The sequence below is a fragment of the Haemaphysalis longicornis genome, unplaced genomic scaffold, assembly GCF_048455015.1.
Source record: "Haemaphysalis longicornis isolate Haplotype H1 unplaced genomic scaffold, Haemaphysalis longicornis Haplotype H1 scaffold_1, whole genome shotgun sequence".
Taxonomy (NCBI): domain Eukaryota; kingdom Metazoa; phylum Arthropoda; class Arachnida; order Ixodida; family Ixodidae; genus Haemaphysalis; species Haemaphysalis longicornis.
The window spans coordinates 272,817,837-272,839,041 of NW_027526203.1; the positions used below are offsets into that span (position 1 = coordinate 272,817,837).

Below are 21,205 nucleotides of genomic sequence, written 5' to 3' on the forward strand. Positions count from 1 at the left end.
CCAATTTAAACGTCGGTGCTCAGCAACTCAAGATAAAGCAGTCTCTGACGCCCAGTTGAGGTCACCCCTCCGCGGAAAAAATAATGGCATTGTTATACAGGACCGCCGAATGAGAATGCGCGTGAGTATACCGATACTGCGGGCATCCCAAATGGAAGTGTGCACGAAGTATTTCTCAAAGAATTGCGCATAAGAAAATTGTGTGGGCGATAGGTGCCGCGATTTTTGGCTGTGGAGAACAATAAGCGCACTGTTCAGCAAGACAATCGTTTCGCAAATCAACCGTCGCAGTGGTGAAATTGCATGAAGCTTTCGTTCCTCGCCCTCTATATTTTTCGGATTTGGATCCGTCTGATTTCTTCTTGTTCGTAAACTGGAAAATCTGGCTCGACGGGTGCCAGTTTTCGTGCAGTGAAGGTACCATTACCGCGGGTGGCCTGCAGCTCCGATCTGTTCGCCTACACGTGTCTAAGAAAATGCACGCCGTTGCAGCTGTTAGCGTTGTAATTTAGTGGGATTAAAGTGGCTTGAAGCGGAAGTGTGTGTTGGCGACATTCAGCCGCAGACGTTATAATGCTTCGCCACGCTTGGTGAGTCCAGGTGGCAATTTGAAATTGCCCTGCGGGGGTCGATAGTGTAAATGGGTGCGTGGGCGCAGGTGGAGCGCTGAATGCTCCACGCGACACTGGAAGCAAAAACCTGGCCATCTTTCTCATAGCGGATCGGATTGGAATCTATGGTGCACGGAGGTCATACGCGATCGATGCCGCAATATCAGTCTTGCCGGTTATTCCGTAATGAGGGGGAAACCACTGAATTTTTGTGAGATGGCGCGCTTGTATATCTTGGTCCTCCAGGGCATTTATGGTCAAGGAAACCTGAGCTTCTGGGAAAGATGCTAAGCACAAAGTTCAAGCCCCGAGAGCGTCAAGATGGCCCGAGCGCTCACGCGGGGACTGCTCGATGCAGCACGCAGTGCTACAAGTTCTGCGGTCGTATAGATTTTGCTCTGTGGCTGAGCGTGTACTGCTGAAGGTGGGGCGTGATGCAGGAATCGACACCCAGATCGTAGAGGATGGCGCTGACGCAGACTGCAGCCGCAATACGGAGGAGTGGCGGCTCTATCATCATTATCAGCTGTCTACGCCCACTGCAGGGCAAAGGCCTCTCCCATCGATCTCCAATTATCCCGGTCCTGTGCTAACTGTTCAGGACCAGTATAATTGGAGCCTGTCTACAGGACCGGCTCTATATTCTTTCGTGATTAATGCAATATCGAAACATATGTAAGGAAGGAGCTGGAACGGGCTTTTCGCAAGCACATGTAATGCACTTTGTTAACCCTTTTCACCGTTCGTACGGTGACACTCATAAATGGAGCCCGCGTCACCGTTTCACTGAAGTTGAAGGTTCACCGCGCCTAACTTGACTTCAACATGCACGATGTTCTTTCGAGTGTAGTGGCGCTTCAGAAGAGACGCCACCTTTCGCAATAACTTAAGTGGTACTGGCTTCACTCAAACATTTTTTTATATATAGGCAGACGAGTTTGCTGATATATGAGCCAGTTGGCACACGTACCTCGGATGAAAATAGCGCAAAGATGGGGCAAAAGACATTCACCCTGATCAAGCGCAGCGCTTACGGAGCGTGAATGTCTTCTTTTGTCCCATCTTCGCTATACGTCTTTCTTTGAAGTATCCTGGTGGGCAGTTGCGCAATAACTTTCTTATCTCTGCTTGAGAAGCGAGAGAAATGTGGAAGCTTCTGCAAGGTGCGTACGTGCAACTTCGTAGCTTATGCCATCTGCGCCGGCGGCACCGTCGACCCCAAGCATGCCTACGTGACGGCATGCTACCTTGTTCGGCAGTTCTTAGAAAGCCGTGGCGTTAGCAGGGCTTGTATCCCTGTCGGTTTCGTACCGAACTAACAGTGGCGGCCAGCAGCTGCCATGCTCTACTCGCGACTGTTTAATGACGGGCCATGAACGCAGTCGTTATACAGGAAATGTCACAATACCGCGAGAAGACATGATGAACATTGGTGGATCCCACACGCAGGTGGCGACGTAAAGCGAAGCTGTACATTAGTGCTTGTACCCTGACATCACTGATTGCATGTTCTTACGATGGGCGTAGATTTCCCCCTCGTCGTCGGAAGCGTCGCGCAGAGAAGTCGAAACCATGTGGGCCACCGCGACCGTCGCGTTTACATTCGCGGTTTGCTCAGCGAAAGCGCTCCTGCCAGCCAGCACGTTGTTTAGACGCAACCAGCTCGAAAAGCAGATAACGTAATGCACGCTTGAGTTGGGGTTACCCCGCCGCCAGTCGCTTCCTGCCCTTGCGGATGCGCGGACGCCAGCATTGCTTCCTGCCGAAAGCAAGCAGCAGCACCCGGAAAACCGGGAGGATAGCCAAAGAAAGCTTCGCTTTAAAATTCGAAATGGCAAGGCATCAGGCGTGCACAGTATACGTTTGCACGCTCATTCATACGACGCAGGCAGATGGATGTTGCTGGAGTGTAAATGCTGCCAATGTGATGGAGAGGACAGCGCAGTGACGAAATCCCGGCCCGCTTGGGTGGCTCGCCGGTCAAGTCCGCTATCCCGGCGCCGCGAGCGCGGGCTTTTACGCGCGTTTCGAAACGTCGACAGCCGCGGTCTGGCGTCTTCGCTCGTATGTTCTTCTCCTGGCACAACACTTACCGTCGCAGCATGCATGCAGGCGCGCGCTATTTCGGTCGCAGCCCTCGAGCGGGCGCCGCCTCCGGCCTTCCACCTGTGCGCTCCTGGTGTACACCCCGGACGTTTGTGACGACACTGCGGTGACGTCGCAAGGACGCCGTCTGAGAACAGCACCAAATCGAAAACGTGCGCCTGCTGCGCGATGACCTGCGAATAGGGCCTTATTTGTTGTCCTGGTTGGGGAGATGCCGAGAAAGCCCTATCCCTCTCTGCGTACGGCTAGACGCATTGGTAAGATGAAGTATTTTTGTTCCGATTCGGCAGGTGTTCTTACGTGCACGAGCGGATATTCTTAGTTCTCGGTGTGGCTCCCGTCACCGGCTGTTTGCCGCGAAATGCGAACCCACGGTAATGTGCATGCGCATTGATATATTCATCTCCCTTAATTGCACGCCCTCCAGGGGATTTGGGAAAGACGGCAAACGTCCAGTAGAGGGAAGGGGGGAGGGGAAGAGGCGCTGGGCGGAGCTGTTTGCACATAAAAGTCGCTGTTTGCGCCTTAAGGTTCCTTGCTGTCATTAGGCCGACGCTGCTATCTGAGGTTGCCGAGCGGGTGAGGTTGAGGAAGTAAATATTCTTTACTAAGGTTAGCTTGAATGCAGTACCAGAAACGTCGGGTACAACTTAAGAACGACAACGGAAGTTGCCCCTGCGCCTCATCACCGCAGCCGGCTGCTCCTCCGCGCTGCGCGAAGCGTGCCTTACAGCGGATATTTTGAGCACGACGTGAGTCGTTTCAGTGATTTTTCAGACAACCTGCTTATAAATTACTGCAGCGACGACAAAGAAACTACGTGGGAAAAGGCAGGTGATGTTACGCATTAAGCGCAATCTCCTTTCAAAACACGCGCCCGCGCTGACATCCGGGGCCAACGCTTCGGCGGGGTGATACACTGCATGAGCTTAACTTGTGCCCGAGTATAGTCACTCGAACCCGAAGAACAACAACGAAGGTCCAGTACTCGGTGGAGATAAATAGGGATAAGAGTTATTGTCTTACTCCTCGAGGCGACGCAGATGTGGACCAGACTCATATCGGATACGGTTAACTTTTTTATATGTGTCTACATTGCGAGAGCAGAGCTGCCATTTTTGGGCGAACGCTGCTATGTATTGTAGTTTTGCGCAGCGTTTTCACAAAGACGAGGTGTTAGTTTTGAATGGCAATTTTAATGGGGGAAAATAATCAGTTTTTCGTGAGATACGCCACTGCAGATGGTAAAGAGGGACGGCAATAATCACATGAAGATATTCTTCGATTTCCTAGCTAGGCACCATTGAACTTAAATGCATACAGTAAACGCTCTTTATAACGCAGTTTTCGATGAGAAACTGACTTTTTTTAAAAGTAGTACTGATATATATATATATATATATATATATATATATATATATATATATATATATATATATATATATATATATATATATATATAGAGAGAGAGAGAGAGAGAGAGAGAGAGAGACAGACAGACAGACAGACAGAAATAAGGGTTGGCAGCCAAGAAAACCTCGGAAAGCAAAGGGGAGAATGCGGTAGGTCATAGAAACAGATGAAGAATTTTTTGAGACAGAAAGAAAGTGGTGAAAAAAATGCCGGCCGTGTGGGATCCGAACCCACGACCTCCCACGTTCTTTGGTGCCTAGCTACGAAATCGAAAAATATCTTGATGTGATGTGGGTTCGGATCCCACCCGGCGGGCATTTTTTCACCACTTTCTTTCTGTCTCAAAAAATTCATCTGTTTCTATGACCTACCGCATTCTCGCCTTTGCTTTCCGAGTTTTTCTTGGCTTCCAACCCTTATCTTATTTCTGTCTTAATTCAACGAGCCCCTCATTTCCTATTCTGATTCGATATATATATATATATATATATATATATATATATATATATATATATATATATATATAAGAGAAGAAAAACTTCGAACAAGGTAAAAGCACAATATATATATATATATATATATATATATGGAGAGAGAGAGAGAGAGAGAGAGAGAGAGAGAGAGAGAGAGAGAGAGAGAGAGAGAGAGAGAGAGAGAGAGAGAGAATAAGGGTTGGCAGTCAAGAAAACCTCGGAAAGCAAAGGGGAGGTTGTGGTGGGTCATAGAAACAGATAAAGAATTTTCCGAACCCACGACCTCCAGAAGGTCGTGGGTTCGGATTCCACCCGGCGGGCATTTTTTTCACCACTTTCTTTCGGACTCAAAAAATTCTTCATCTGTTTCTATGACCCACCACAACCTCCCCTTTGCTTTCCGAGGTTTTCTTGACTGCCAACCCTTATTTTCTGTCTTAATTCACCGAGCCCCTCATTTCCCATATCTGATTCGCTATATATATATATATATATATATATATATATATATATATATATATATATATATATATATATATATATGTCAGAAATAAAGTTTGGCAGTCAAGAAAACCTCGGAAAGCAAAGGGGAGGATATGGTAGGTCATTGAAACCGATAAAGAATTTGGAAAGAAAGAAAGTGGAGAAAAAATGCCCGCCAGGCGGGATCCGAACGCACGACCTCCAGAATACATGTCGTAGACACTGGAGTCACGGCCCGGGGGTTAAAAAGAAGGTCCTCTTCACCCCGAGAAGTCGGAGTGGCGCTGGCTACCACCCCCAAGCACAGGAAAAAATTACATTGACATAAATACCCCAGAAAGTTGAGGGAAAAAATAGCCCCGCCGGTAGCGTAGTGGTTATCGCACCAGACCGGAATTCTGGAGGTCGTGGGTTCGGATCCCACCTGGCGGGCATTTTTTCTCCACTGTCTTTCTTTCCAAATTCTTTATCTGTTTCAATGACCTACCATATCCTCCCCTTTGCTTTCCGAGATTTTCTTGACTGCCAAACTTTATTTCTGACTTATTTTCAACGAGCCCCTCATTTCCTATATATCTATATCTATATATATATATATATATATATATATATATATATATATATATATATATATATATATATATATATATATATATATATATATATATATATATATATATATATATATATATATATATATATGTGTGTGTCTGTGTGTGTGTGTGTGTGTGTATCGGTGCTACCCTTTTCCGCTCCAAAGAAGCAGTAGATGGTCGAACGAGGGGGCGTCAAGGCCTGCCGCCCTGCAGTGTCTCGAAACTTCCGTCGTAGATGTGAAAGCAGTCGCAGCAAGTGCAGTGCCGCATGCACTTCCGCTGCCCGTATGACGCAGGCACAGACCACACGCCCCGCTGCAAGGCGGCCACGCAAACCCGGGCCACGTAAGCGCGATCCCGCTCTGTGTGTTTTTCTCCAGCGCGGCCAGGAGGGCGTTATATATACAGGCCGCGGAGTTGTCGAACTTATTTTTGGCCATCGCTCTCTGCGAACAGCGCTGTCTGTCAGGCGCGCTCGGGGCACCACCAGGGACGGGGGGAGCCCGCCTTCCGTGGTGACGCCGGTAGCGCCGCTGGTCCACGTCGCACATGCACGAGAAACAGGTCGGAGACTTCCTTGCCGCGGAGTGCACACCTGGCGTGCACGCGGCGAGCGACGACTTAGCGTTAATAAACGCGCTGTTTCCTTCTGGTGGTTGCAGAGAAGGAAGCTTATAGTCAGCAGCACGGCATGCGTGCTTCGCAGCCACCGTCGTACTCGACGAGGTACGGTTTGTGACGTCGGAAATCGTAAAAGCGGATTGACGCAGGTTGTGAGCAAGCCTACGACAAAATGTTGACTTGGGTGCTTGCGAAACGTACAAGCAATGCAGCTTGCAGCTTATACACAGAGTCGCAAGCTTTTAAGATTTCTCCCACAGAACGCTCAAGGATCGTGCCACCTACAAAAGATTAGTGAAGTCTTACTCTGCACCACCAACTAATGGACGGCCAAAAACAACAAAATTCCGGCTGTGTTGTTCACATTGAAGTAATGGAACAACATTTCGTCGCTGTACAATGTCCGATAAATACTTAAAAGGCCGGCAAAATAGTTGTTGCAACGAACTTACGCGATATAAAACTTACCCGACTCTCACAAGGTTTGAGAAGTCGGACGTTACCATCATCATCATCGTCACCACCACCAGCCTGGTGGTGTCCTCTTCAGGACGAGGGTCTTTCCCAATGATCTCAAGCCACGCCTATCGAGTGCTAGCCGAGTCCGCCCTTTCCTCCCAAGTTTCGTAGTTCATCCCTCCATCGAGCCCAGTTGCGTTTGCGGTCTATTGGCAGCCACTTCATTAAGCGGATGATCCACCTGTTTGCCTCCATGCGCATGACGTGACCCGCTTATGCCCATTTTCTTCGCTTAATTTTAGCTAGAATGTCTTCCACACGAGTATGCTTCCTAACCCACGCAGCTGTTTTTCTATCTTTAAACGTGACCCCTAGCGTTCTTGTTTCCATATCCCGTTGGGCCGATCTAAGTTTCATTTCAAGTCGCTTAGTGAGACCCCAAGTTTCTGCCCCATACCATACGCCATTACAGGAAGAACGCATTGGTTGTATACCATCTTTTTGAGTGACAGAGTATACTTACTGTTCAGGATACCATGATTTCTACGAAAAGCAGCCAACCCCATGTTTATTCTGCCGGTAAATTCCTTTTCATGATTGGGATAAGCACTTAAGACTTGCCCATGGAAGATGCAATCGATTACTGTTTTCAAGATTTCGTTACCTACCTTGAAGCCGCGTTTCTTGGCATGCTTGTCGAACATAAAATTTGATTTTTTTGTGTTTATTTTTAATCCTGCAACCAAACTTTCCGAGCATAATTGGCGCTCATATGCTCTGCGGTTTCTGTCTGGTTCGACTGAACAAGACAATGTCGTCTGCAAACCTTAGATGACCCAGATATTCCCCATCTATTCGCACCCCTGTTTTCCCCCATTTAAGCTGAACGTTACTATAATTAAAAACATCTTTACTGCTTCACGCTCTGCAACTCGGGCCTATTTTAGGCAAGTCCTGGCAGTGTTATTATTTTTGTCACGTAAGTGGACGCATTTTATTTCTTTAAACAACATGATCGGCTCCAACCTCGATGCTTCCGCTCCGTTTTGCAGCGACCGCCGTCAGTGGATGGTTATACTGTTATAAGGGACACTTTTACTCGGCAAGTGTCGGTCACCGTGTGCCTCGTCGTGCGTCCGTAGCCACGGTGCCCTGAACAACAGGATCTGGCTGACACTTCGGAAGTTAGGAAAAGCAACCTTAAGGCCACCTGCAGACATCTATATTTCGAGCAGTGATTAGGGACCAAAGACTGGGCAGAGCTCCAGTGACTTTTTTTTACTCTCCTTGTGTGCGTGCGTGCGTGCGTGTGCGAGCGCGCGCGCGTGTGTGTGTGTGTATGTGTGTGTTATCATTGTTATTATTAATATTACTATCTTGTAGCCTCTCTCTCGTTTGCCTCTCCTATCTATCTTTCCTTTTTTTCCCTGCCCACACCAGCAGGCGTTCCGGAGTCCACCTTTATGTGTGACAAATTACGCCTGCTGGTGGACCTTGGTTTACATGTTCTGATCAGTGAATTGATTCATTCATTTATTTTTGTGCGAGGGGTGCCCTCTGATTGATTGATTGATTGATTGATTGATTGATTGATTGATTGATTGATTGATTGATTGATTGATTGATTCGGGTTGTTACTTGGTGTCTTGGTGAGGACTTTTTTTCATCTCACCTTAGAATATAATGTACCGGTCGCATGAGACTACTCTTTTTTTTTTTTAATTTTAGCGCTGCTGTTTGCGGCGTGTGTGAAATGAGTTTTCTTCGTAACAGATGGTAACTGTTCTGGGTTATATTCTCCTCCAGCAGCATTCCAATCTCCTGTTAGTCATCTGCATGGCTTTGTAGTGTACTTTCTATGTATTACATTTAAACTCTACACGTCCTCCGGACAGCGGACATTTCCCAAATGTGAATTTGAATGGTGTCGCATTTTGGAGCGTATCTGTGGGAAGAGCGAATCCAGTGACAGAGCGGATTGGTCTTCGATACCTAGCTTTCGCAGGTAGCAGCGTAGCGAGTGAGTTGGAGTACCAAGTCCTCAAGAAAATAACTCCTATGACACGGCTAAGCAAAAAGCAAGCACACTGCCAAATTGCAATTGGGGGAGACACTCCAATAAATCTAACGTGCTCGCTGGCTACGTTACAGAACCTCTAACAAAAGAGAGGGAAATGTAAATTACAATTTTATGAATACCCTCGTACAGCAACTCTAAACTACGTGCTGATGAACAACACAAAACCAAACGCAAGAGCCTTTGCAACTAACCCTAAGAGCTATGTTCAAAAAACGTTGCTAAAAATTGTCCGACACTGTATATGGCAGCGACACCATTGGAATTTGTATCGGAGATTAACTTAGTGGCAGCGGGTCGGTGCGCGGCCAATGAAACCTGTCGTGTCGGGTTCCCACAGTGCATAAAATGATTGCTACGGGTCCTTGCACGCGCGCCTCTGTGGCGCCCCGCATCGAAGTTTTGAAGTTTCCGTTTTACTGTATCATCAATACACGTACCAGGAGCGTAAAGTTAAAGGTGGTTCTTTTGGGGTCCTGTTTTCCGTGTTTTCTGTAGTGTTCATTTACTTGGGTAGTTCACACTGTTAACCGTTTACGTTGTCGGTTTGCTGGCTGACATCCCAATCGGATAGTTGTGTATAAACTTGTGAAACACACGACGCAGCTTTTTGCGGTGTGCTGCGCCTTGCTTGGCCATTTCTTCTCAGCCAAAATGCGCCCAGCGATGACAGCCAGCTCTCCCATGCTAGCCTTTGGGAAGGGACACTTTCTTCCAACTTAGATCAGCGGCGCTGAAAAATTGTCCGGGCAGGGGCGACTCTGGAAGTGTATTCCATGTGGTGGTGTTCCGAGTCAACAAAAGTGGCCTGGCCATCCTCCACGCCGCTCGGTTTGTGTGCGTAACGGCGGATAAGGTCTGGGCTGGGTGGTGTAAAAACTGCAAGAATACTATACACGTACACAACATTTACGTATACAACATTTGCAGATCGTTCCAAACCCTATTTGGCATCTATGCGCCATCCACGTTTGCTTAAAACACACACGAGCGCGCACACGCGCGCACAGTGCTTCCTTCGTGACCTACTCGGAATGTCGGAGGGAGAGTTCGGAAGGACAGAAGAGGGAGCAGGCGGGGGAGCCGGGAGGCCGGGGAGGTGCGTGCGGCCAAAAGCAACACCACCAAAAGGCGTGTGGTCACGTGAGGGTCGGGGCAGTGGAGATGACTGGCGCTCCAGCCCAGACCTTAGCCGCCGTTGCGCACACAAAGCGGGCGGCGTGGAGGACGACCAGGCCACTTTTGTTGACTCGGAAGCGTCGCGTTTCGTTAGCGGTTGACGGCAGCCGTGGCAGCTACGGGCCGGGCCTGCCTGCCGGCCATGTCAACTTCCGTCGCTCACTGCTCAGTGACGCCTCTCCCCCCCCTTTCTCCACTGTCGTGGGCTACGTCGCGAGGACCGGCCTGAGTCCACACCACACACTCCGACGTATCTAAGAACAGCCCCGAGGCGGTGCTCGTCGTGCACTCAGGAAAGTAAACACGCCCTCTCCTGACTCCGCGCCCCCTGCCTGTTCCCTGTCATCCGTGTTGCAACCGTGGAGCTGCTTGCCGTCTCCGTTGGAACACAAGGGAATCGCCTGCGGTTGCGTTCCCTTTGAGCGTAACGCGTTCTGTATCATGTACATTAAAGTGCTTTGCATCTCGGCTGAAAGTGAAGTTGAAAGATTGGCGGTACGTGAGCTCTTGGCGGGAATTATAAGCACTTTCTTGGCGGATATTAATCTGCTTTAAAAATTTACGCTTTAATTCCTGTTTCCAGGGGATCGGTAAGAATGGAACGACAGATGAAGTCATAAACACGCACCATTCCCGCCCTCGTTGAGGGAAGCGATCAAACTGTATACACACGATGGCCTGTCATTCCACTGATCCGTCACTGCCCTTCACAGAGGAGCGGGAAAGAGGAGGAGGATTAATAGTGAAGTCGAGCGGGGTCGTGGCTGGGGTCCTCAGACAGGACTCCGAGCGTGCTCTTTATTTAGCTCATCATTCCGCGCCTTGGCGTTAGCAGAACTGCGGGCTGCTAATTTCCGATAATTTCTCTACACATCTGCATCCTAGAAACTCGCGAGTTCCTGTAAGCGGTTCTTTAACTCCTAGTAGTAGTAACCAACATTTATTGGCTTAAGGTTGTAAGTAGAGTTTGGGTTCAGCCTCCTTAGTTTAGGAGGCCGTGAGCTTACGCTGCTCTCAGGGCTCTAGTCACGAGGGCTTGCTGTTTCCCCGGCGATGATTGGGTCAGTGCGGTCTCCCATTGCTCAAGGGTGGGGTTCTGTAAAGGGCGTGGGGAATGTGTCGGAAAGAGAAGCCCAAGTGGTAAGTGGTGAGGGTACAGTGCTGGCATAAGGGGTCGTAGACGGAGGGGAATGTGTGGGTGAGGATCTTAATTACCTTAAGAACGCGCTGATTAGCACCCCAGCTGCCACCTCGAAATGGCCGCCCCTGTCGTGGCAGGTGAACGTTTCAATCTGGGGCGGTCTGTACACCCAATGTTTTTGTTTGTTTGTGGGAGCTGGCATGCTTCGTAAAATCAGTTCTTTCTGCTCAGGAACGTATCCGCTAGTGGCATAAGTGAGATTAGTGAGAAACGCGCAGCAGCACCACCTCTCAAGAGTCCGCAATGCTTTTTGGTCTTCGCCCGAGAGCATATGAGAAGCTTTTTTTTTTTTTCGAAATGAGCCAAATCCACCTGAACAGAATTCCAGAAACAAGCGAAAATTTGTTAGCGAACCTAAATGTAACGCTGCCAAAGCTATTGTATGATATTTTCTACATGTCAGCTCGGGAAAGTTAGCTTTGACAGCGTTGCATTTAGGTCCGTTAATAAATTTTCGCTTGTTTCTGGAATTCCGTTCAGGTGGATTTGACTCATTTCGAAAAAAAGCTCCTCTTATATAGAGCGGTTCGAGTTGGGGTGAAAGGGCTTCGTGACGCGTGGTCGTGAGCGCCACACATTTCGCTGCAGCAGCCAGGTACACGCCGCATTCTGAGACACGCGAAAAAAATCGCAGGAACTCCCAAGGTGTAATTGTCGAGTAAATGCTTAAGCCGCTCTACTATACAATACATCAAAGCCCTTCAAAGTCGGCTTCATTTCGATACACAAATGCATTGATCGGAAGACATTTTCTAATGGTAATAGTATTAGGAGTGTACCCAAGCGCCTGTTATTAAAAGCATTTTCGCATTCGGCCAAAGTGCGACACATTAAGTATTGCAGATGGACAGACAGGTTTTTTTTTGATGAGTCCACATACAAATGCTTTAGGCGTTTAAAAAGGTCATGAAAACACAATGCAACCATGTTCAATTTGAAAGAATGAGCCTTTGGTAACTCGCGCAACTATTCCACCCAAAAAAGACTGAAGCAGAGTGGAAAGCCGGGCTAGTTGAAAATGGTTCATGACTGGAACTGCGCACAAAAAACTGGACCCGGGACGACGTTTTTTTAACTGAAAAAAAAGTAAGAAATATTGAAAAAAAAAAACACACCTAAATTTCGTTCTTTAATGACGCAATATGAGCAGAAGTGACGCATTAGAGGCCGGTAATAAAAACATAGCTATGACTTATCAGTGCGTGTTAACTCCACGCAGGAATTCAAGGGATACGGTCCAGCGGTACTAGAGGCCTCACTGCAATCGCCCATTCATGTTTCTTGGCGGTGGCTTTGGTCGGCGGCAGCCAATGGCTCAAACAAGATTCTGTGACGTCATAGAAAAGTTGTCGGAAAGTGGCTAGGGGGTCGCCACTGCTTCGTCTGTTTTCCCTAATATCTTGGTTATTTGTTTGAATTTTGCGGTATAATTGCATGGTATCATTGTTACCGGTACAAGGCAGTCTTTTTAATGTACTAAGCTGGCATTTGTCTTCATGGCCCCTTCATGAACATGTCCTAGAACTCAGGGGCTACCCAGCCGCTACGTGCTATGTCATGTGTAAACGCATGCTGGCTGAATAGGTCTGCTAACTGTTAGATCACTGGCGCCGCTGCATTCGTTAATTTCGCAGTTCGTCAGCACGTCCAGGTCCGCGGGGTGACAGTGTCTTTGAGCGGTAACCGTGCAAGAAGTGCGGCGGAAGTAGTCAGGTACGAAGAATAAACATACTTAGCTGCGGCGTGGGTAACCTCGGTAGACCGGCATGCACAGTAATATATATTTCCCTAAAAATGAACGAACGTCCGTACAAATGCCCAAATCCTTGCTTAAAACCACGATGTTGGCATCCTATTGTGCGATAAACGAAAGCTTTCGCCAAGCGGAATTCGAACCTGAGTTTTCTTGGTCGGGTTACCGCTGCACTGAGTGCTCGGCATTCAAGAGAACGACAAAAACGAGTGGCGTGGCGTGCGTGCGTATACGCTGCCTGAGAGCTGGTGTGCAAGAGACTGGCCAGGAGTGCGGAGATATGTACAGTGCGGTCCACTGTTAAAGGGAACCGCCGAGCGCGTGGCCGCTGCGCTCCACGAAGCGCTGGCGCCGAGAAGTGGAGAGAATCCGAGACAGTCGGCGCATGCGCACTGACCGCACGAGGCGAGAGATGCTGCTCTGTGCGTCTCAGCTTCTGATAGCCGAGGAATTTCGCACTCGAAGGATGCTGAGCAGCACGGCGAAGCGCCGTTGCAGACGACAGAGCCACGGCTAGGTCAGCTGACCCCCCAGGTAACCGATAATTGCGTCACTAGCGCCAATTTGTCCCCTGGTGCTTTGTAGGCCAAACTGTCAAAACAAAACAAAAAAACAACAACAAAAAAATCACTGATGCTGCTATGGCAACGCTTTCGTTGAAGCGTGAGGAGGAAACGCCGTGCCGCTTATCGTCTGCTATGGGCTGAACGAGCGCGACTGTCTTTGTGTGCCTCAAGCGTGAACAAACACCGTTTGTATTTTTCTTTTCGGATTGTGTTGCTGCTGCACATCTTGTTTTCGAAAGCTTTCAGTTGCTAATTTGCTTGGACTTTAAGCACGTGCACAAAACATTTGTTTGGAAAATCTTTCTTAGTTCAATATGCGCGAGCCAGCACGCCCTGAAGCGTGACAATTTTGTTTGGGACAGAAAAAGGAGTAAGCGGGAAATGTGGCTTACTCACTGATTTTATTAGCAACGTATCGCAAGTGAAGTTCAATACACGCCACAATAGCACAGAGCTGTGTTTCTCGTATAGTAAGTACAAATGTCCGCATTCTGTGTCGGTTACACAAACATAAGAGACATCTTCGTACAATTCATCGTACACAGAAAATTGCTGCAGAGGTCACCAGGTTCATTTGCTGTACACATTACAATTCTACTGAAACGATGTTTCATAAAAACACGCGTTCGTGAATAATAAATTGATTATGGAGTGAAACGACCAGCACATTTCGCCACCATTAACAACCACTCCATATTGTTATACTTGTAAACTTGCTAGCCCAAAAAACATTTTATAGTTAGCGAAATTTCTGCGTAATTCAGCCATACGTCACACCTAGAAAATGGAATAAACGCCACCATGGACATCAATAAACAACACGTAAAAGCGAAACAAATATTGAGAGTGAAAACAAGGTACAAAAAATGTGTCCAAGCACAGGCTGAAAACCGAAGCGCAGCTCGGCCGTCGCGCAGCTGCAACGTAAATAATTTGAAGAGGGGGGGGGGCTTTTGTCGTGTTAATAAACATTCAAAGGCGGTAATCTCCCTATCAGAAACTGATCGTCGACATGCTCTAAAGCCAAACCAGTTCGTTAAAGAAGCATTTAGGCACATTCGGCGAACATAATTTCCAAGCTTTTCTCTGGTGGAAAGAAAATGAAGAGCAACCGCTCACCAAACCGATACGGAAGCTAAATTTCCGTCTGCGTGTCCGCTGGCATCAATCGGCTCATGGAAAACTGTCGACAAGTAGTTTCACATGCTTACAACACTACTGACAAATGCGTTTACCAAACAAAAAGAAATTCACTCTAAAGCAACAGCAGAAGATTTTGCGGTACGCCCTGCAGCTCTTTTGATAAGGATAGCGCTTGCTTATTCGTAACTTTGACTGAATAAAAAGCGGGCTGCCGTGCCGTCCGCTGGGAAGCGGAAAAATTTCGCTGTGCTATTCCTTCCCGAGTTGTCGCACCGCACAGCAGCGAAGCACGCGTTGTGTCCTTTTCTCAGTTTCTCTGACATTTTGAGCCCGTTCGCACTCACAGACACCAAAATTTTCACCTTCAAGGCATACTACAAAACTTCTACGCGGGCACACAGTGAAGGCGGCAGGAGCAGACAGACAGGATGGCAGCAGAAGAGAAAAGAGTGAAAGCGCCGGACGAATGAAGCGACTAAACAAATAAATAGTGTGTCCAAAAAAAGGAAACAGCCAAGAACACATTTCATTTCTACACATAATAGCATCACTTCACTTTATTGCTGCGTACACTCTTAGGCAAAAAGGACTAAAATAGGGACTAAAATACAGCCGTTAGTCTTCGCGGGCGACCGTTCATCTTCAAAGGGAGTATCTGCGGCAGAGTACGTGCCGTGTGCATAAATTCGGACTAACTGTTCGTCCCCGCCGATCTATAAGGAGTAACGGGAAGACCAAACGCATGCAGTTAGTCTCTTTGCTGCGTCGTTAATCCCCTAATGGCGTCGTCGTTGCCCTTTCGCGCATATGTCTGCGAACAGTTTTATATTTCCAAAAACACAAGGCATTGCAGTCACTGGGTGCTTTAGATGGTGCCACGGGAGAAAATATTGATGTTAGTTATCAGAAAATCGCCTAGGGTTAGTAGAGCGGCGGATAATGGCAAGGAGCGGCGAAGCGCGATTGTCATACGCTTCTCGGCGAGGTTGTGTTGATACGCTGTGTTGCATTCGATTCGTGCGAGATAATAACGGCCAATGAAAGCTTTCAAGCGCCTTAACAGTAACTCAAAAATTAGTGACAGTAGCAAAAGTGGATTCTTGAGCGTAATGAATATGTATATGTTTAACAGACTAGAAAAAACGCATATTGCTGATGACAACTGCAAAACAAAAATGCTCGCTACAGGTAAGCGTCTCGAAGTTATCTTTTACACTCGGTACATAATTGCCTTGGGCACCAAAGCTATGACAATGCTGCAACTGCTGTAAAACCCGCTTGCATTTCGCGGTCGCAATCGTCTAGCGACGCGAATTTGGAGAATTCAGGCTAAGCAACACCAAATTCGCTTTCGCCGATGCAGGAAAATATGGCATGTTTCCTTATTCTGACACTCACACAAACGACACCTTTCACATACGTTACATAGAGCACTTAAAATATGTATCGAACACTAAGAAAGCACTTAGCTTGCGCTAATTTGTGCGGAAACAAATTAGTCGTCCGATCGCCCAGCTACCTATCTCAACTAGGCGACGACGAGTTGATTGTTATTTACGAAAAAACTATGGTTGTGAGGCTCTACTTCGAATCGAACTGAGCAATAGTCCCTAAACCTAGCAAACCGCTAAGCGCAAGGCGCAAAACGCGGTCACGTTCGCTTGCACAGATAGAAATTCGGGCACCAGTTGCAATGGATCTGTTGCGTTATGCACAGAACTACACCCTGTACACTTAAATATTATCTGCCGCAGGAACCATCCGGCGGCGTGGTCTAGTGGATAGCGCGTCAGGTTCCTTGTGTAGAATTGCTGGCGTCGGGGGTTCGATCCCTGACGGTGCTGGCGTTTTTTTCTTTTTTCTGCATTCTACGCAGTTCGTCCTTGGGGAGTATCGGAACGGACCATCCGGGTGGGGGACTAACCGTTCGTCCCCTCGCAGTTAGTCCCCAAAGGGACTAATGATTGTGGCAGAGGCCGTTAGTCCCCGAAAGGACGAACTTTTAGTCCTTTTTGCCTAAGAGTGTATGTTGGAAAGATAAAGCCACGTATGCAAACGTTGCTTAATTTTCGCTTAGCTACCAGCGTCGTGGCGACACTTTATTTTCAATACCGAAAGTTTGTCCGGCCCCTGACAGAGTGGCTTCTCCCGCCTCGTGCGGTCACTGCGCATGCGCTGACTGTCTGCTATTCTCGCCAGTGAGTCGCCACATTTCGGCGCGGGCGCTTCGCGGAGCGTTGTGGGTGCACGCGCTCGCCGGTTCCCTTTAGCAGTGTACCGCACTGTACTTCGCTTATATGATTGCCGACTGAAACCTCTGCTTGACATGCCTGTTGGGATCTATAAATCATCATGCTCAGATGTAATCATACATGAAGGTCGATTACATGGATGCGATAGTATCGCATCGCAGTTCCTTGTGCATCCGGCTAATGCGATGCGTCTGAACCTACTCCCGTCTGAGACCGCATTTTTGGGATGCGCCTTCCTGGCGCATTGGTGCCCTCTACATGAATGCGATGCGCTAAAAACTCCTCCAATGGGATGGGCTTTATCGTCGCATTCATGTAAATGCGCATATAAAGAGACTCAAGTGCAGCGCGATATTTGTATTGCAGGCTGGTCAGCACGAGAGGACTTGGGTACGGTCCCACTCTATCGGTCGTTATCGCATTCGAGCAGTTAACAGTTGCTGCGGATGGAATAGCATGGTCATTTTCCGAACCTTCTGATTCCGAATCAACTGTCATTTACAAAAACTTTCCCGTATGTGCTGTCGAGGATAGCCCCATCGATATCAGAGTAAACGTTATTGGTGTCCTGTACCGCCCGACGCGTATGTGCTAGGTTTGCAGCTGGCGTATATGCTTTCCGTTGGCAGGCCTCAATGCCGACCCTCTAGCAGCCGGAAAGGGTATTTGGCAAAACGGGAACACGCTACGATTTGCGCGTGAAAATAAGATAGTGATGTCGGTGTTTCAAACGTAGGTATTAGTTGACCAGTGCTCCACGCACATGGGGCGCTAAATACGAATTAAAACGCTGCCACCACATCTCGTGGTTTTCACCCTGTTGCTTTGCTCGTTGTCGATTTCCAAAAATCGCAACTATCGTGACAGGCGGTCCACGTGCATTCTAAACCGATCGTACAAAATTTTCCCAGAGTGCAGCCGGGAATACCTGATGCGTTGTATCATTATAGTCGCTCGCGTCACCGTTATACGTATCACTGAACCTGGCATAACTGATATTCATCACGCTGAGCACGAGGTCGCGGGTTCGATTCCCGGCCGCGGCGGCCGCTTTTCTGATGGAGGCGAAAAGCAAAAACGCCCGTGTGTACGAGATGTCGGCGCACGTTAAAGATCCCCAGGTGGTCAAAATTAATCCGGAGCCCTCCACTACGGCGCGCCTCATCGCCTGCGTTGCGTCGGCGCGTTAAACCCAACAATCAATCAAATCAATGATATTCATCACAGTTATACCGATGCGCTGGCGCATGTTGGTGGAGAGATCAACATTTCGTACATCTGTATCGCCATCTGCCGAACCTTAGTTCAGTCGCGTATTCTTGTACATATATCCTTGATGACGCCGCAGCCACGCTATAAGACACGTCTGCTTATTTGCTACCGCCCAGTTAAAATGCGTGGCATTACCCAGCGGTGACCCACACCGGTTTGCTCGTGTTGACTATTCTCCAGTATGTCCCTGGTTAAATTAGAGTCGTGGCATACAACAGGCGTTTGTGCTATCACCAGGGCGGCTGTAGACGATCATCTCTGCAGCCCCTGGTGCTATAAAATTCAGGAAAGGGATGAAAATCCCCGACCTGAAAAAATCGATTCATGTCCATGGTGCGTCTTATATAGGCCAAATGTATATTTCGTTTACTAATATCGTAACTCGTTTACGAATATTACCGGTATCCTACTTTCACATTTTACCTATTTTGCCTCTTTAGGGGTGATTACAGGAATTACCCCTGTAATTAAAAGAAATTAGAGCCGACATTTCTGGAATGGGCGTTATAAAGACGGCACATATTTGAATTACTTTAGATTCGGACAATTTCGGTTCAAGCGCTCGTTAAGTTCAGAAATCGCCTCTTCCTGTTTTGAATATATTTTTTTATTTAACCGATGCCGGCCGAAGTACCCATTGCGTTCCGGCCCATCATTGCAGCTAACCCCCCCAACACGCATGCACGCACCCACGCACGCACGCACGCACACACACACGCGCGCATGCATGCGCACGCACACGCGCACGCGTACACACACAAAAACTTCGCATCGTGTCTGCTCACTTCGCTGTAAATGTCGCCGAAAGACGATAGTTTTCTACCGCCCCTGCCATGTACTCCCCTCTCCTCTCTCCACCTGCCACCCCTCTCGCTCCTCTCACGATGATTGCAGCGAAGCTTCGTTCAATTCGATTTCCCCGCATTCGCACTCCTTGCGCGTCATCTGTTGGGACGTCCTTTTCTTTATCTTTTTTTTTTTTTTTTGTTCTGCTTGGGACAGCACGAGTCGGCATCTTTCGTTTAATGTTTGCTTTTATGACGTTTTTCTTTGGCATCCTTTTAACGCGTTTTTTTTTTTATTTGCTACGGTAGAAGGCTATTCAACTCGTATTCTTAATTAAAGGAACGCTGGTACTCTTGGTTATGTACTTGCACTTTGCATCAAATATTCCGGAGGTTTCCTTTGCGCTGAATAATGTGGACATGTATGAGCCACTCCAGCAGTTTCGGTAGCTCGGAATGGTCGTGTCAATATATACTTTGTGGGGATCGCGACTTTCACGCGAACCCCTTTTCTGGCTAGCTTCTCATCGCGGCCGGCGTGCACACGCGCCTCGCTCACGCGGCGGGAACCACACGGGAGGGCGCCAGCGACCGGACGGTTTGTTGTCGCCCTGGTGGAAGCGTTGACCCTTTTCCCCTCTGCCTTACCCGAGAACCAGTTCTTCCTCGATACTAGCGCCACCGTAAGGCGAAGTCTGGTGGGACGTAGCATGACGAGGGGACGGGCTCTTGTCTTCGGGATCCGGTAGCGCGCGGACGTTTCGGCGCGCTGGTCCTGACCTGGGGGAACACGCCACAAAGGACGCGTCCGGGCGAGCTGGGAGACTGCAACCGCGCTCGCACTGCGCAGCGCTCCGCTGCTCCGGTATGCAATCGGTGAGTCGAACCATCTCGATCTCTAGCGTTGTTTAATGCCTCGCTCCCAATGTTACCGTTATGGCCTACGATTAGTCTGTATGCAGTATATTTGATTTGCACATTGCAATAAATGCTGCCATTGATGTTTTGCCCTCGCCGCTTCCTGCCTTTGTCTGTCTCCGCAGACAACGGACCCGTCCGCAGCCGGCGCTCGCAAGGCATGTTTGCTGAGCGCGGATGGCTGCGGGGTGGGAAATCACTAGTGTGTGAAATGTAGAACCCCACATCTGGCGCCCAACGTGGGGCCTTGTTTGCGGAGACGAGCAGGAGGCACGGCAGCATCCTTTGTTCTGGCGTCGGACGATCCGAGCACAGACAACAGACTTCAGGCCTAACTGATTGGAGCGAGTTATTAGCAGAGGCGAACTTTCCTGAGAGTGAGGCGAATTATTTATTGCTGCGGCGTTTTAATTTGTTAAGCGCCGAGTTTGCAGCAATCGTGTATATGGCAGGACATCGCTGCCAGTTAACACGTGGTCTCCGACTTTTTGTCGGGACGTTGTTGTTTATGGAAACAAGGGTTTCCGAGTTTGCATCCAGGCGAGGCCGGGAGCCCGCGCCGTTGTGTCAGCCCGAAGTGAGTGTGTACGGAAGCTGCAATTTGGGTCCGAGTTTTCTTTCTTTTTGTCGACTCCGGGAGTCGAGGCTCTGGGAGCCGTGTGGCCGGGCCACGTGTGCCGCAAAAGGCTAGCTGGTATTGCAGCCTGGCACGGGCGCTCCGATACCGCTGAATGCGGTAGGCGCCGTTCGCTCATAAGCTGCTTGTGTTGCAGCGAGCGTGTAGGACCCTAAAAAGCAGATGTCTCCTCACGGCTGCACGTACGGGCACGTTCAGGGTTTCTTTCGTTTGGTCTGTTTTATTTTGTTGTGTTTTTGGATGCGGGTCGTTTGCCGAAGTGAGTGACCCGAAGGCTTTCACAGCCGGTCCTCCCGGAGAAGGCACGACCTTGGGAACAATGCGAGGGCGCATGGAGCGCTCCCCCTCTTTTGTTGATCGCCTCGCGCGAGAGAAAGGAATCTCTCCCGCCTCAGGAAAGACTTGCTTTGACCCCTCGCTGCTTGAAAAACTGCTTTCCGCAGCGTAGTTGTTTTTGTTGTCGCGCCACGCGGGCGACGGGACTGAAGGGGGTCCTCATCCCTCTTCCACTGACGGGGAGAATTACGCGAGGCAAACTTTGCGCCCGCTGATTGTAAAGTCGCAGGAGCCCTCTTGTTCGGCTCGAGAGACCAAGCTCTGTTCACGTAAACTAAGCGCCAGTGTGTTGAAACGTATTTCAGCATTTTTACGCAAGCGGTG

At 48.7% G+C, this 21,205-nt stretch overlaps 1 protein-coding gene and 1 non-coding gene across 2 annotated transcripts in view; both read left to right on the forward strand.

Annotated features, from left to right (window-relative positions):
* The window catches only part of LOC144158951 (dual 3',5'-cyclic-AMP and -GMP phosphodiesterase 11-like), a 213,376-nt gene that overhangs the window by 78,810 nt on the left and 113,361 nt on the right, over positions 1–21,205 (forward strand). The window lies entirely within an intron of this gene.
* Trnas-gga (transfer RNA serine (anticodon GGA)) lies at positions 5,446–5,518 on the forward strand. Its single transcript has one exon. It is a non-coding gene; the product is annotated as a tRNA-Ser (tRNA).